This window comes from Oncorhynchus tshawytscha, linkage group LG04 (genome assembly GCF_018296145.1).
Source record: "Oncorhynchus tshawytscha isolate Ot180627B linkage group LG04, Otsh_v2.0, whole genome shotgun sequence".
NCBI classification, from domain to species: domain Eukaryota; kingdom Metazoa; phylum Chordata; class Actinopteri; order Salmoniformes; family Salmonidae; genus Oncorhynchus; species Oncorhynchus tshawytscha.
The window spans coordinates 68,822,271-68,838,591 of record NC_056432.1 but is presented as its reverse complement, the minus strand read 5'-3'; positions in this window follow the sequence as shown (position 1 = coordinate 68,838,591).

Here is a 16,321-nt window from a genome sequence, read left to right as displayed (position 1 = left end):
GCATGGCCAGCATAATTTGCATTTATTTATTTATTTCTTATTGTGTATTGATCTAGTTGAGAGATCACAAGGAAGATGCTTTAGTTGACTAAACTCCAAGGTGAAAGATGTTTCTGATATACTCCAATGGAATGGCGCAGAGGCCAGGCTTTGTGGAATTGGGCGTGGCCAGATGTAATAACATAGCTAGCTACTTGCATTCGACAACATTAGATTTTAAGCAGTGAACATATACAAATATGTTGTTACATAAAGAACAGGGCGACTTGAATGTCTCGTGTATTCGTCGCCCGTAGTGCCTTGTTGTGGCTAGCTAACATTAGCAGTCAACAAAGAGCCATATAAGCTCACCTCCGAGCGAAAACAGCAAGTGCTGCGAGTTGTAAAATACATCGTAAACATTACTTTTGCTCTGGAGCGAAGGATAATACACCCACAGCTTACCTTAGACTCTAATTGTCTCACATTTGCAATTGCGGCTTGTTAGCAAGTAACGTTACAGCCACCGCTACTTTCTCTCCCAAGACGAGCGCGTCTTTTCAAAAACAAGCCCCCTCTTCCTTCGCAACAGCTGATTGGCTATGCACCTTGAGTGACGTCGGTGAGCTTGGTGTTGCAGTCACTTGATTGCAGTATTGGTGTAGGAAGTGGTTTAAAAACTGTTCGTATGCCAGCTATTATCTAGCTTTTTTTAAAATAATGTAATTGAAACCATTATGACACATAGCTAACATAACAAAGTAAGTATAATATTGCGTCAATACCAATGTCCTAAGTACGATTTGCATCGTCCAGTTGCAAGCTATTCAAGGTGTTGTAACCCTAGCTACTACAGCTGAACGGAACTCACATATCCGAACACTTTTCCCCGGGAGTTTTTTTATGAAGATGCACCTGAGAATAGCTAGCTCGTAGCTGTCTTACGCTAGTAGCTTCCAAGTTAGCTACGCAAATAATTGTTTCGCAGTTCTCCACTTTGGAATTTGACAACTCTTCAACGTGGTTTATTCTACTGAGTACTGTGCTCTACTGTAAAAGGTGCCCTGGAGCCCACTTTGATTTGATTTACTGTGTAGTTGGCTAACTAGCTAGCTATTTACTGTAGCTGGAAAACTAGATAGAAATAACGGATCAATGCTTTATATTTTCTGATACCTAGCTAGCTTAGCTAGAAATGTTAGCTACATTTTTAGCTCTCTAATACCATTCTTTATGCCATCCATAATTAGTGGCATTTATTGCATTAGCCACTAGCTAGAATATTATCTTACAAAGTTGCTGTGTGTTTGTCACGTCACTTTCATCATATGTCTGTCCCCTCCCAATTCTCTTCAGACCATGGCATGCCAGCATGTGTCCGCTTGTCCCACCTTGAGATCATCATGGAGAGTGTTTCTTGATGCTGCTTGTAGAGTCAGCCAGCGATGGAAGGGGAGTAGGTTGTCCTACTCTGGCTTTGCTCCCATGGAGCCTGGTCACCAGGACAGACTTAAAGATGACTCCACCATCTTGGCTGAACAGACACTGCACACACCTGTCATGCTTAAAGAAGTGCTCCGATGTTTAGATATTCAACCTGGCCAGGTAAGTCTTCTCTAATACGCTGTAAGTGTGTGTCAACCCACCTTTTCTTAGTGAGCCCTTGATGGTTAAATATTAAATGGAACAGCAGGTAAGGTGTGTTGTGCATTTTGCCTGTTTTACCCCAATGAAGAATCATATGGAAATCTGCTTTCTTTGAAAGATTGTTTGTGGCCTAACTTCGCTTCTCAGTTCATAAGATGGGCTACTTCTCTTGAGAGGGCACATTAAGTCACCAGGATCACACTACCTTGGCTTTCCCTTACATACTACCAGGACAGATGGACATGAGTCAAAGGCCTTCTGTTTCTGGTGGGCAGTGCTGATGGAGACTTTATGGGCCCCCTGGGTGGCCGAGAGATGCTGCACTGACAGGGCAGGTGGGGGCCATGGGTCAACATCTTAGTCAGGCATTGTGCCACCGTAAGGCTGTTGGCAGGACATAGAGTGCTGTCTGCAACACTCCTGCCTGAACTTTAGCGCCTCTTACTGTAACTCCTTCAATGTCCGCCCATTGGCCAACTGTCCCAATAAAGCTTGCCAAGAGCTTGCCATTAAAAACAAGTGTTACGTGGATTTTTAAAATGTAGTTCTAGTCACTGCACATTGACAGGCCCTATCTAGGGTGTAGCCTAGTTGCATATATATTACGGTATTGCTTGATACAGTTTGTGCTTCAACCCCAAATGCTGAAATAAAACATTAAAAGCTGGAAGACCGGCAACGTAGAACAGTAATTAAAAGCTGTAATACTTTACATTAAAGCAGCAATCTGCTGTTTAAACAATAATAAAGTCCACCCTGCCACTGTTTTGGTAAAATGCTGAGGGATGGGGTTTGAGAAATGTAACCACTTTCATATTCATAGACAGAGCTATGTATGGACTGACTATCCATGATGCAACATTTTGAGTTTTAACCATGTTTTGAGGCCATAGTGTTTTATAATTACAAACAAGTTTAGACAATATTTTGGTTTCTGATGGGGTACGACAGTTGAACTAAGCTCTTGAAGAATTTATAAGGTATTCTTCAAGAATCAGTGGGTATACATAATTCATTTAGAAGTCCATGTGGGATGTGGTAGTCACAGATTGCCCCTTTAAGTTGTGCTTACTTGTGTATGATGCTGTAATTACACTCGAAGCAACATTGTCAAACCAGCATTCCAGTATATACACATTGGCATACTTAGTCCCCTCCCCCTTACTCAAATACATTAGCAGAATGTTTTGGGTACTGCACACCCATCTTACCTTCAACTTTCAGACTGAGACACTTGTGTGTGCAGGAAGTAGGCTAGCTGTGTAAATAGAAACTACATAAACACTAAGCCTACTTTGGCATGTTTGATTGAATCCAGCTCTTACTGTAATTTCTCTTTGATATAGAATTCAAATGCGTTATGTTCAGACTGCTCGCTGAAACATTGCAACGACAATGGCAACTATTTATAAACTGTAATATAAGGTCTCACAAACATGCGCTTAATAAATCAAATGTTTTTTAATTAATGTGGTCTATTAGGCTATATGTAATAGCAGCCTTGGTCAATGTATACATGTAAAATAAACAGCTACCAGCACATGTAAACACTGAAGCAGTCTTACAGTAGAAATTCTTATGGTAGAGATTCTCCATGTGAAATCCCCCACCATTTCTGTCAATGAACCAGTCAGGCAATCAGGCGTCTGCACTCTGTTTTCATCAGCTGTCCTGTAGAGCAGCTAGGTAGTGTAATCACAGACCCTGTTTGTTTAAGTGGGGGTTTCACTGACAAGTCAATGACTGGGAGGAAACCCACACTCCATGTTAGCCAAATACTCACTTAAATCACTGAATTGAGTCAGATTAATATTTTGATCTGCTATTGTAAAGCAATCAACCCTGCGTAGTTGCTCTTGTCAGGCTAAGCATAGTGTGTATGAATGGAGCACTTAGCGAGATGATGGGTATCTGAGAGCAAATGCTGTAATTACACCAAAGTGGGTAAATGGCAATGCAGCCTTTCATGCCCCGCCGCCTCCCACGCATGAAGTCCAGCGCAGATATCTACACAGGTGGACTGTGATATTTCCCCACATTTCTCTCACACTGTCAGGGCTAGTAGTGATGCACATGCACAGCCCTTAAAATAACAAGTGATTGTACTACTTACAGAAATGAAGATAAGGTTGTGGGCTTAGGTCTTAATTGTGCTGATCAGTCTAGAGATAGTTGATAAGTCTAGAGATGGACCTTGTAAAACCTTTTTATACTCCAGAAATGAGCTTTATCTCAAGCAGCCACAGTGTTGCTCTCCTGCTGGCCTTCCTTCCCTGCCCATCAACCATAAATTACCCAAACTAGATTGGCCTCATTAACCACCAAATTAGCTCTCAAAAGATTACAGTTTGTACAATTTAATATTTTTCTATTCACCTTGAATGCGCTTAGCCAGCCGGATAACCATTTTAACCTAATTTTCTTCACCATCTTGATGCAATTGTAGCATTTGGCTAATTGAATAATGGGCAGTGTGAGGCTTAAAGGTAAACTGTGATGTGGGAGACGGCGGTCGGGGGCTTGGAGAAGGATATCCTTTCTCAGGGCAGAATCAGGCTTTTCCTGACCTGGAGGTTATTACTTTACTCAAGACAGGAGGAGCTGGAGGATAGGGTATTTTATTTACGTGGATGAACAGGATTTCTGGCTGCTTATTGCTATGAAAATGACTCCAATAAATCCAATTGAATCAAAGTAGGAAGGTGTCAGAAGATGACTAACAAAGTGCCACTAAGATTTTGAAATGGATGAATAGGATGGCCATATTTTAAAAGTCCACATGGTGTACGGTATCCCCTACTCTGTCACTCCTTTTGATACTTGCAAGTCATTAGTTTAATGACTGATCATAATACACTGGAGAAGGTAGTGTCAGTCAGCATCACCACATAATGTCAGGGCTGCCCCGTCAGCTAGGAACATACAGAGAGTATCTCTGTGTTCCTAGCCCATCTGTCAATAATCATAAATCACTGTGCTATACCCTGGCTGATGATACAATTCAGCTTTTTTACTCTGGCTAAGTTAATAGCCTTGATGAAACCCCCTGCATCATCCCTGACACTCCCTTTGTTGTAACCTAATTGTTTGAATGAAACAATGAAGAAAACTGTCTTGCACAAGTGTTCTCTGCAAGTGTAGAACATAGCTTTTATACAATATTTAAAAAGAAAGAATAAGTTTGAACTTTTCTCAGCAAGTTGAACCATTTATACAGCCCCCATTCACGACCTCCCCAATCACTCTAAGGAAAAGAGACATCTTTTCAAAATGAATGAACTAAAAGCCTGTCGCCCAGCCCCGGAACTCAATATTGTTGAGTGTTTTGTCTTTGTGAGGTCCACCCACGACCACTGCAATAGATTTTCTCCTCCAGCATCCCTCATTACAAGCCCACAGATGATAGTGGGTGAGTGTTTCTCCGTATGTGTGGTCCCCCCCACTTTCACACGCCCACACACAGATGACATCCCGGTGGCTCCACGTGCAGGAAGTGATTTCTTTGTTTTTATGCTGTCAGGAATCCCCCGTCTTGTTGTTGTGGCTCTCGTCCCCTCCTTACCTCAGTGGTTTGTCCAGGCAGGTGAGAGTGAGGACAAGGTGTGGGGAATCCTTTTCTCTGGTGCCAGGATTGGGGACCTCCGCCAGGGCAGATTAATGAGCCGTCAACTGGATGTCCAGGGAAAGATCCACTACTGCTTTAGCAGGGAAAAACTAGGTGGCCACTGCAGTCTCACCACACTCCCCCTTGTGGAATTAAAATGGCCTCCCGTGTTACACCTTCTCCTTACCTGAATTTAAATACATAAGTACTATGTCCTTTTACAAGAGTGTTTTAGTTCCAATGAAATTTGTTAGCCAAATAATGAAATTACTTTTAGAAAATCATAGCACCTTACACTTTCGTCTGTCTGAAAAACAGTGAGACAGGAAAGTGTATGTGCTGAACTGCAGAGATTCAACTTACTCAGCATAAATTGTTTATTTAATCTATAGTTCAATCTGTTAAATAAAAAAATAAATAAGTGAACAAATGGATGACCTAACTGGCTCTTATCCAGAGACTTTTGCAACTGTTTGTGGTTGCCTATGCATTTACATAAATAGCCCCATTTACATAAAGGCTACCGCTGCTAAATCGTTGCCTACACTCCAAAAAATATGATAAAACCTATATATTTTTTCTACACGTTTTCAGTGTTAACTTAAATGACTAAATCATATATAAAGTATGTAGAAAAGATAATGGCGCTATACAGTGGGGCAAAAAGTATTTAGTCAGCCACCAATTGTGCAAGTTCTCCCACTTAAAAAGATGAGAGAGGCCTGTAATTTTCATCATAGGTACACTTCAACTATGACAGACAAAATGAGGGGGAAAAAAATCCAGAAACTCACATTGTTGGATTTTCAATGAATGTATTTGCAAATTATGGTGGAGAATCATGTAGAATCAAAAATGTCATGGCATGAGGCCCACATTGATTTTGTTATAATGTTTGAGTCACTCAGATGGCTTATGCTGTGTACTCATGCTATGGCAAAATATGTAAAATTGCAGGAAACTAGCTTTAAAACTGACTTTGAAAAACATCCTAGGGAAAAATAGAAAACCATGCCAATGACAGTTTTGGAAGTGGGTCATTTCATGACATGACACCTACCATCTCGGATTGTTCTGAAATAGTTTCCGTAGTTAGAAACAGAGAATACATTCCTTGTACATTCCTGCAACATTATTTTGTTGAAATATAATTTGATCTCTGATAAATTAAGCTAATTAAATTGCTCCCAAATTGGCAATTTTTAATTTATAGGATTCATATACTATTCAATAAATACCTAACATCTGATTTGAACCAAACTTTTTCTAACAGGGAGTAAGACATGAGGAAACCAAATAAATAGTCAAAAGCCACCCACGGACCCCCTGCACCCCACGGCAATCCCACCCTAACAACCAGTATACAGAATCTTATCAGCTTCTAACAACAGGAACAATCTGAGATGTTGGGAGTCGAAATCTTCTTTCTTGTGCTTTTTGAAGTAGAAGGACCTCAATATTAGGAACACCTTCCCCTTTCCCTTAGAACAGCCTCAATTTGTTGATGTTTTGTACAAGGTGTCAAAAGCGTTCCAATGCTTCCCATAGACAAAGGATGTCCTTTGGGTGGTAGACCATTCTTGACACACGGGAAACTGAGTGTGAAAAAATCCAGCAGCGTTGCAGTTCTTGACACAAACCAATGCGCCTGGCATCTACTACCATACCCCGTTCAAAAGTACTTCAATACTTTGTCTTGCTCATTCACCCTCTCTATGGCACACACACCCAATCCATTTCTCAATTGTCTCAAGGATTAAAATCCTTCTTTAACCTGTCTCCTCCCCTTCATCTACACCGATTTGAAGTGGCTTTAACAGGTGACATAAATAAGGGATCATAGCTTTCAGCTGGATTCCCCTGATCAGTTAGTCGATGTCATGGAAAGAGCAGGTGTTCATAATGTGTTGTACACTCTGTGTATGTACAAGAGCAGGGGGTTAACTGTCCCCCATGGGTAAAATTGGGGCCCCCTGTGGGCCACGGCCAATGTTTTTTTTTCTCACTCCTCCATTGTTTTTCGGAGCACAGTGTAGTGAAAGAGGAGGCTGGTGAATAATTGATCCTTGTAATTAAACACTCCAGCTAGGGACGCCGGGGCTGATTGACGGCCAGATATTAAGCCCTTGTCTCGTAAGGTTGCAAGTTTAGTCTGAGGTTATCAGTGGCCAGCAGAGTCTCTCTCCCTCCCTGGCTCATTACTTTCATGAGTAGACCATTTCATAGTGGTGATGGGGGCGTGGTGTGAAAGAGAGTCTGGGACTTCATTAGTGAAATGGGGTGCCTGAGTCTATAGAGCAGCAGGTGGTTCAGCATTGCTGAGCAGACAACCCCCTTGTGGGTGCTCCACCGGACTGTCATGTTGAGCTACTTTAACCCTTTCATCTTACACAGTCTGCGGCTTTAGTTTAATTTAGATACATGTACATCAATGTACTGTACATGCAAACTATTAGTGCCACAAGTCCATAATGTGTGAATATAGCCCTTTTATCATATCACACCCAAATGTATCCTTATGCCAGTTTGTTTAGTTGCTTACATTACAAATGAGAACATTACTGTGTGCAGAATGTGCTTGTTTTGTCAACAGGTTCCATGAATTTGACTTCAGTTATTGATATCTTGATCAAAATGTACAGTTGAATATCTGCCTCGATGGTTACCCATGTTGTCAATAATGCGGATGATATTTATACTAATGATAAAAATGGCAGGAGAGAGAGCATAAGGAACAGAATAGAGAGGAGGCTGCCTGTAGAAGGATCTCAGAAAGCTGCACCTGAAATCCAGTTTTAATAACTATTATTTGCGTACTTGCTCACAGTCATACAATATTGCTGAAAGTGGGAAAAATAAACAAAGCAAAGCCTTTCCAAGACACGAGAGCAATGTTATTATGGAGGGTTTTATTACAATATTTACATTTGCGCCTGGTGTGTGAGCGTGGGTATGCTAATCAGATGTATGCCCCGTGGACAGCTGGATTGAGATGATGACTCATCCCTGCAACATGTCCTTGATTGGGGTTTGAATGAGGGCTCAAAAACTGCATTATTTGAATGAGGGTTTCTCTTAAATGTATTACAGTAGATCTCCATAATGAAACCGTTTCCTGAAAAAGTACATCTCCAGCTAGGTTTGTGAATTTAATGTTATCATTATGTCCACTAATATTTCCTTTATTAGTTATTATTATCTTTGGGGTGAGGGGGAGTATGGGGTTCAGTGTTCCCTATATTTATTTAGCAGCTGGCGCACGACCGCTGCCAAATCATTGCCCAACTGCACATTAGAAAACATATATAAATGTATTTATTCTAATAAAAAAATTCTGCCGAGACGTGCTTTTAAGATCAGATTGACAAGTTATAAGAAGTTACATATCTTCCTCATATTCTCATCAGAACCTTCAAGGTTTCTCAGACGATCTGATGCTAGCTAGCTTGTAATCCTGGAAGTGTAGGCAACCCATAGAGATGGATAGAGGACTCTAGTACCCAAAAGCATGTTTTAGATTAGGTAGTGCCATTGAGGACTTCCACCATTCTGAAGTAGTCAACTGGTTGGGACTTCCTATGGGTTAAGGAAGGATCACATAATTCCATCCAGGTCACCAGGAGTGATCAGCCAATGAATTATACACGAGCAAACATTCCATAACTGCAGGTGGCAGTAAATTGCCAACCTTGGCTTCATACCTGTAAAAATAACACACTGCAGGTGGCCGTATAGACCCTTTCAGTTTGTTTACCAACTCATAAAGTAGTAGTAGAAGAATAAAATGTACTACTTCAAAATGGTGATGGCCTCAATTCATCTGACCATGCTCTCACAGATGCCATAATGGGACAGATACAATGTTTCGTCCTCTATCTCTAGGCCATCCCTATGAATAGATGTATGTAATAATTGTTAGCTATGATACAGTAAAGTTACGGCAGATGAATTATTTTTGGGGTTAATATTAGGGATGTAACTATTTACCGATACGCATCGGTCCCCAATTCAAATGTTTAAGATAGAAGTGCATCGGTCTGCGGACCCCAAACCGATCCAAATGTAGCATGCATCAGTCAGACCATCTATTTAAACGTTACGAATTGCCGGTTCACAAAAAAATCGTTTCTTTCTACCTTCTGAAATACCTCTCATCTTTTGTGATAACTGATGCGTCTACTTCAGTGTCGAACTGCATGTAACTGTCATTGAGCTACAAGTATTTTTGCATGCCCAACAACCCCAGGCAATATCAGTAGCCGAGACACAACTTTCATCTGGCTATACCTGCTGAACGGGGCTTACAATAGACTTTATTTGGATTGTTCAGGTTTTGCTTTAAACAATCAGTGTATATATTCATTTTAACTAATGGGAAACAGCCTCAGATTTAATTGAAGTGCAGTTGTTAGCCCATCACCTGATGTGACAAGTCCTCAAAGTATGTACCCCTATTTATTTATTTATTGTTGCAAGTATGATTATGCCACCATGGATCCCCCCTAGTGGTTTTGTGTTTAACAATGCATCGATCCAATAAATGCATTCATAAGTAATGGGGCCTGTGTATAGTGCATACACAGGTCATAGAGGTTTGGTAGGCATATGGAACAATTGTAGTGCTTTGTAATACAGCGCTGGAAATTAAACTAGCTCTCTTGTCTGAGGCAAGTTCAGAGGGGGCGAGTTGAGAAGCCTGTCATTTTGTCTTGTTTCATTTTGTGACCCTCCCTAACACTGTGCTGTCATTTTCCTATCATACAGGACATGTCAAACATTGTGGCACTGTAATCATCATTGGTTATTGATGTACAATTCAACATTTTAAACTCATCACTGATGTAAAACATTTCATGAATTTGCCAGCAAATCCAGTTTAACTGATTGTTGACTGATTGTTGACATGTAGTCATTTTGGCATGACCTTCAGTCTACAGTGTTATGTATAGCATACTTTATTTAGACCAGACTGATTTTGTCTCATACACAGGTAGCCCAATTCAAATATTTTATTTTGTTCCTTTGACCAATCACATCAGAGCTGATTTGATTGGTTCAAAGACCAATTTAGTGAAACAAAATATCACAATTGAGCTACCTGTCTAAATGCAGCCCATGCCATCTAAATCAGTGTTTGCCAACTCTGGTCCTCAAGTACCCCAACAGTATACATTTTTGTTTTAGCCCGGACAAACCCACCTCTTTCAGCTCATCTGGGGCTTGATGATTAGTTGACCAGTTGTATTGGGTGTGCTTGCCCAGGGCTACAATAAAAATGTGTTGTGTTATGGGTACTGGAGGACTGCAGTTGGGAAACACTTCTCTACGTGACTGTCAATGTTGAGTTAATGGATAGTACTTGAATGATGGTTGAGTGTTTGTTAAACATACATCACTTTTGCCTATTTCTCAGAATGTTCCTGTACTTGTGTCTTGTTAGTTCTCTAAGCATCAGCCATCAGCAGCCACACAGCTTCCTATCTCATGGGAATGAACTAATTGATTAATTGAATACATGACTCATTTATTTATGGAAAATATAGCTAAAAATAGGGTCCGGGAAAAATAAGGAATCACTCCACTGTTAGTAATATAAGATTTTTTTTTGTAAATTTCATGATGATCAGGGAGACCATTTCCTGAGAGAAAAGACATTTCACTTAGCAATGTTAAAATGTACTGCTGAAGGTGAATTTTTATAAACATGAATGTTTCACATTCAATAAAACCCCTGAAAAGATTATAGCAGAGATTTGCATTCAGCTTCAATATACCAATATGTTAACAATATTTTATCTGCAATACAAACACAATGTTTCTGATACAAATTCAATATCAAGTAGGAGCTCAATCCAAGGCTTGTAAAACCTCATAGCCACACAACGATACGATACAGCATCGATACTAACGGCAACTATACCATATGTTGGATTTATCTACTAACTCATTCGATCATATGCATTCACTATGCACATGATTGTGTAAAGTTAAATAATGGTTTTCCAGTGCTTTAAATGTTCTACACTGAGCCCATTGAAAGTAGGATTATACTGCGGTGTTGGTTCCTGCTCAGGCTGCTTAGTGGCCCAGGGTTCAGGTGGGGTAGGATGCATTACTCCTTGTGGTGCTGAATTACACCTGCAACTAGTCAGCTGTGGAAAAAATCAAATATATATATATATATATATTCTCACCCTGGCAAAACCAGAATGAAAGGATATGTGGTTAAGCAGTCTTCACCAGCAGATGTTAGTCCTTATAAATGATGTCCCACAAACCCAAATGGTTACATCATGAAAGACGTGAGATTCGATATGCAGATAAAGCTGCAAGGCCACCAAAACAAAAGCTAGGACTGCCGAAGCCAAAGTAGAACATTTTGGGTTTCCAACATTGTAAATGTTCAAGGCTCAAAGTGACAAACGAGTAACCTCTCGGTTAGCATATATTGTTGTCTTACGGAAATTGGAGCAACCAGACTAGTACCAGTTATGAATGGTGTACTCTACACACATATTGTCTTAGTTTGTACGAAACAGGCTCATAGAGCTCCCTGTATGCACTGTGATTGTTGCTTATTGTTAGTTGGGTAGGTCATCTGTTTGCATTGTATCTGTGTCATAGTACAAGCACACTCAATGCGGCACAAACAGCTCCAGAATAAACACTCTGCTAGGGAAGTGAAGTGCCACGTATTTGGCTTGTAGATAGGGTTGAGTTGGCTCTGTCATTCCCAGGAGGATGCTATTATTATTGGGGAAACATCATTATGGGGTAGTAAAGGGCAGGTGCAGCAGGGCTTTTAACACAATGTCAACAAGCAGTCTCCAGTCTGATTTCATGCATAGTCAGTTTACCCCTACCTACATGTACAAATTACCTCAACTAACCTGTACCCCCGCACATTGACTCGGTACCAGTACCCCTTGTATATAGCGTCATTATTGCAATTTTATTGATACTTTTTATTAAATTGTTTTACTTAAGTTTATTTAGTAAATATTTTAACTGTTTCTTGAACTGCATTATTGGTTAGGGGCTTGTAAGAAAGCATTTCACGGTAAGGTCTTCACCTGTTGTATTCGGGAGCATGTGACAAATAACATTTGATTTGATGTGCCTGCCAGCTAAGTATTAGAAATCTACATTTGTACTATAATTGTAATATGGTTTGATATGTTTTGACAACTTCAAACGTCTGTTTCAAAGGAAGGTCATATTCAAACATGCCTGTAAGCTGGAATACCCAGAATCTGTCACAATAATATTTTCTGAGACGTTTAATATTTTATTTTAGTCCAATACCCCCTTAGAACACTAGCCTTGAAAGGCGGCAGGTAGCCTTGCGGTTAAGGCCAGTAACCAATTGCTCCCCGGGCGCCAATGATGTGGATGTCGATTCAGGCAGCTCCCCGCACCTCTCTGATTCAAAGGGATTGGGCTAAATGTGAAAGACACATACCGGTTGAATGCATTCAGTTGTGCAACTGACTAGGTATCCTCCTTTCTGTTTCCCTAATTGGAGCTAGACCAATCCACTGCTCCCACACAAACAAATAAGAGCTTTGGAGGGAAAGACTAGGAATCTGAACACATGCACTCTCCCCCACTGTTCAACTCCTACCCTGTGCACATAGCTTAGACCTAAACCTGCTTCTTGATTGGGTCTTGAACAGTTTCTCCCTTTATACTACTTAGTATCAGTATTATTATCTTGATGATAAGTTGCCTACTTTTTTCAGATTTATTTTTCAAATTTTCATTCATACCTTTACACTGTGTCTTCTATTTTTATGGCAGCATAGGCATATATTTTGTTTGTAATTTATCAAACTCTGATATAAACAGCCTCATTAATATTTGTTTACTCATTAGATTACTCAGCTTTTCCAATGGTTTTCTTTGGTACAACTTTGGAAAGCGTATTTAGTACAACACGTAGACTACAGCTTGTTTTCCTTGCAAAGTAATTATACCACAGTTATATTGGGGTTAGTGCTTGCTCCAGAAACTATACTGAACAAAAATATAAACGCAACATGTTAACTGTTGGTCCCATGTTTCATGAGCTGAAATAAAAGATCCCAGACATTTTCCAGACACCCAAAAAGCTTATTTCAAATCAAATCAAAGTTTATTTGTCACGTGCTCCGAATACAACAGGTGTAGACCTTAAAGTGAAATGCTTTCTTACAAGCCCTAACCAACAGTGCAATTTTTAAGTTAAATATAGGTGTTAGGTAAGCAATAGATAAGTAAAGAAATACAAAATAAAAAAAAATAAAACAGTGAAAATAACAGTAGCAAGGCTATATACAGGTGGCACCGGTACAGAGTTAATATGTACAGGTAGGCAAAGTTAAAGTGACTATGCATAGATGATAAACAGAGAGTAGCAGCAGCGTAAAATTCTTTGCACAAATTGGTTTACATCCCTGTTAGTGAGCATTTCTCCTTTGCCAAAATAATCAATTCACCTGACAGGTTTAGCATATCAGCTGATTAAACAGCATGATCATTACACAGCTGCACCTTGTGCTGGGGACAATAAAATGCCACTCTAAAATGTGCAGTTTTGTCACACAATGCCACAGATGTTTCAGGTTTTGAGGGAGCATGCAATTGGTATGCTGACTGCAGGAATGTCCACTAGAACTGTTGCCAGAGAATTTAATGTTAATTTCTCAACCATAACCTGCCTCCAAAGTCGGTTTAGAGAATTTGGCAGTCTGTCCAACCGGCCTCACAACCACAGACCACTGGTATGGCATTGTGTGGGCGAGCGGTTTGCTGATGTTAATGTTGTGAAGAGAGTGCTCCATGGTGGTGGTGGGAGGGTTATGGTATGGGCAGGCATAAACTACAGACAATGAGCGCAATTGCATTTTATCTATGGCAATTTGAACGCACAGAGATACTGCAATGATATCCTGAGGCCCATTTCCAGGCCATTAATCCTCCGCCATCACCATGTTTCAGTATGATATTGCACGGCTCCATGTCGCAAGGATGTGTACACAATTTCTGGAAGCTGAAAGTGTCCAAGCTCTTCCATGGCCTGCCTACTCACCAGACATGTCACACATTGAGCATGTTTGGGGTGTTCTGGATCGACATGTACGACAGCATGTTCCAGTTCCTGCCAATATCCAGAAACTTCAAACAGCCATTGAAGTGAGTGGGACAACACAGGTATCTGTGGGCAATCTGTATTCCAAGTAATGTGAAATCCATAGATGAGGGCCTAATTCATTTATTTTGATTTGACTGATTTCCTTATATAAACTGTAACTCAGTAAAATCTTTGAAGTTGTTGATGGTTGTGTTTTATTTTATTTTTCAGTATAAGTGCGCTGATGAAAATTGTCAAGCTCAACTGCCCATCTATTGTTCAAAGGAGCTTCACTACGATGGCTGTTTACTGTGGATCAATGCTTGCTTTGTGGCTGTAACAGATCAGGCCCACAACACTCTTTTCCATCCTACTCATCGTCCTTGCTTATTCTGCCCAATCCCATAGCACGTCCAGAAATGCCAAGCTTGGCATATTATTGCCAACATTGAATTATGTGTCATTTAGCATATTGCTAGATGATACAACATGATACAACTGTACCATACAAAACATATAAGTCACTAAACAAAGTTAATAGATTAAAATCTGAGGAGGTTTTGGTGCCTTAATGACTTTCAGGGGTTTCTAAGGCTTAAATAGTGAAAATTCTCTTGTTTCGATAGTGTCTGAGAGGTTGAACTAGAAAAGCTGTGCACTTAGTAGGCTACACACCGCCCCCCTTTCTAACAGCTAGATGTATACAAAATAGCTAGCTTTGGACTGATGATAATTCCTGTCTTCAAACTGCCTGGGGCATCCACTTTATCAGGAAATCTTTAAACCGTTGCAGTACATGATGAAGGATGGCACAGTCTCTCAACCCTCCCTGCCCCCAATTCTATTTCTTTCATCGGTTATTGTGAAAGCAGCCTTCAACTACCAGAAGCATCTCTTCATATGCCTTTAGATTTTTTTTTCTTCTATGAGTACTCTTTCACTGGGAGGTCTTCATTTAGCTTGATGCCACACTTGACACATACTAATGGACATGACCCTGTTCTTCTTTTGTCTTCCTTTAGTACCATGAAATTCACCTTCAGGAGGGAAGCCATTTCTCCTTCTGCTTCTTTACATTTTGTGAATATACAGTAGTTAGAGGATTCTACCCCTGAACCCCTCATTTCAATTTGGTTTCATTTGGGCTATAAATAGTTTGCATTGTTTCCTTTGCACACCGTGTTGACAATACTGTTACACTCTCTCATCCATTTGACAAAGTGGAGTCTTTTAAAATGGGCACCAACCGACCGCATAGTCATTTTGAAAGGATCCGCTGTATCATGTTTGACCCCGTTTTTGTTTTGTTCTTGTTGAAATGAATTAAGAAGAGCTTTTTGGCATTGCCATTTCTTTTAAATCCTTCCCCTCATCCCCCAACCTCTGGAGCTTTTCTCATCTCTAGAGTGGGAAGAAATATTTCAAATGAATGGCAATCCCAAATATCTTGGTGCAATATTAAGCTACGCCCCTAGTTCAAGCTTTATAATATTTTTTTGTTATTCTCAGTTCCACCCCCTCCCAGAGACAGCAGGCATGACTAACATCCTTTCTGTACCCCAAAGCTATGGCTTGGATTCAGCCTACTCATCAAATTTCACTCACGTTAGACTTTCTTTTTTTTCTTCAAATCAACACTTCCTTCAGTCGAGTGATGTCTGCGTACATCTGTCGACACTTTTTCACAAGCCTTTTTATTTTAAATGTTTTATCTTAAATGTTTTATCTATCTGCTTATTATTTGATGGTGATGATATACATGAGTAAGTCCAAATTTATTTGGAAATAAGAGGTGCTGGTGAATAACTAACCTACAGGGCAAAATCTGTCTAGAATTCTGGGTATGGGGTGATGACTCATGCACACACTTAGAAGAGTTTGTTCCTTCTCCTTAACCTGGAACATTCAAATAACTCATTACCTGCTGCCATTCATTGCCTCCAGACTAGATTGCCACCATATTGGACTTTTACCTGTGA